The sequence below is a fragment of the Lactuca sativa genome, chromosome 3, assembly GCF_002870075.4.
Source record: "Lactuca sativa cultivar Salinas chromosome 3, Lsat_Salinas_v11, whole genome shotgun sequence".
Lineage (NCBI taxonomy): Eukaryota > Viridiplantae > Streptophyta > Magnoliopsida > Asterales > Asteraceae > Lactuca > Lactuca sativa.
In genome coordinates this window covers 69,130,848-69,132,404 of record NC_056625.2, presented here as the reverse complement: position 1 = coordinate 69,132,404, position 1,557 = coordinate 69,130,848, and the positions used below count along the sequence as shown (strand labels likewise).

Sequence of the window (1,557 nt, the reverse complement as noted above, 5' to 3'; positions counted from 1 at the left end):
GTTCGATTCAATTGCAAATTGAAGTTGAAAAGTAACGAATGTCTAATTCAAAGTGAGAAATTATCGACAAATTCGACGTAGATTAAAGTTGAAAAGTAACCCATATTTAATTCAATGTGATTATTAAAGGAAAATCAAAGAAACTGAATCAATTTACCTGCAATTTCGGAAGTTGAAAAGTAACCCATAACACGCATCTTATCAAGAGGTAGACCTTTATCTTTCCAATTGATCCAAGAATCAAACTTTGAATTGCAACTTTCGTTTTAATCAGTTTGAAGTTCTGACACTGATCCTTCTCTGCCTCCGCAACTCAAACCCTAACCTATCTATTCATATAAGCATCTCTCGGTAAGTTATATCTAAAGGTTTTTATTTGGCAAAAAAATGGAATTGCTGAATCTTTATTCTTTTACTTACGTTTAGTTTTTCAGCTTGATAGAATTTTTAATGATAATCAAAGTCTATTTGGTGGCTGCAGATCAGGTGTTCGATGAAAAGGCTAGACCAAATCTATGGTAAATGTATTGCTCACCATTGAAACGAAGCCACCTTGAAATCGACATGATTTCGGAAATAGTCTTGCTATCTATCTTTATTGTTGCTTTATGCATAACTTTTTTCTCTGTGTGAAGGTGTTTTGTCACCGAGTATGTTTCATATTATAATACCCATTACTTTGTAGATATACATGAAGCTTGTGTGTGTTGCTGAAGCTTACTTTATAATCAGAGATGTCAATTGCAAGATGAATTTGGTGAGCTTCTTGTAAATTGTTTGTGAGTTTCTTGAATTCTCATTTTGTAGTGATTTTATATTTGTAAATTTGATTCATTAAAGGGATTACAACTCCAATATCCAATAAAGTTGGTATTCTTGGAGCTATTATGAGAGTAAATTAAATAAGCTTCCACTATATTATCCTCTTTAACGTTCAGTTTGTTGCATTGGTGATAAAAGATTTGATGAATTTTTATAGGTTGTGATTATGAGTACATCTTAGCTGACGGCTTATAAATAGCACAAACAAAACTACAATTCATGGTGATGATATTTTTTTCAACTGTTTATATTTTGCCTTTCATTTTTTAAGGGTAAAATTGGACTAATGTAAAAAACATCCATAAGCTTTTAGAAATACTTGAGTAGCTTTTTAAAAGGATATAGCTTATAAGCTACAAAACAATTTTAAAAATTAGATAAATGGTACGCCCAAACTCACACTAAGCGGAAAGGTTATCTGTCGCCGGTCAAGCTTTTTGTGAGTTCTTTTCTTGTTACTGAAAATTAGCAAAGGCCTAATAGTAATGAGAAAATGCATTCAAAGTTGAGGTAGTAATCATTTCACCAAAATGGCAATTATAAAGCTGCAAATTGACTGATGAAAGGCTTCACCAAAATGGCAAAAATAAAGCAAGAATTTATACTGCATTATGGGTTTCTACAAGATCATAAACCCTAATTTCTTTTCTCATTATCTACATCCCTTCCTCAATCCTCACTCACCAGTAGCAACAGCATTCTTTTCTCCAAAGTAACCCTAATTTTCACTTTATC

The 1,557-nt window shown here is 32.0% G+C and overlaps 1 long non-coding RNA gene across 1 annotated transcript; it reads left to right on the top strand.

Annotated features, from left to right (window-relative positions):
* The first annotated feature begins 211 nt into the window (after positions 1-211).
* LOC111888404 (uncharacterized) lies at positions 212-885 on the top strand. Its single transcript, XR_002849172.3, has 2 exons — positions 212-351; positions 482-885. It is a non-coding gene; the product is annotated as an uncharacterized LOC111888404 (long non-coding RNA).
* Positions 886-1,557: the final 672 nt, after the last annotated feature.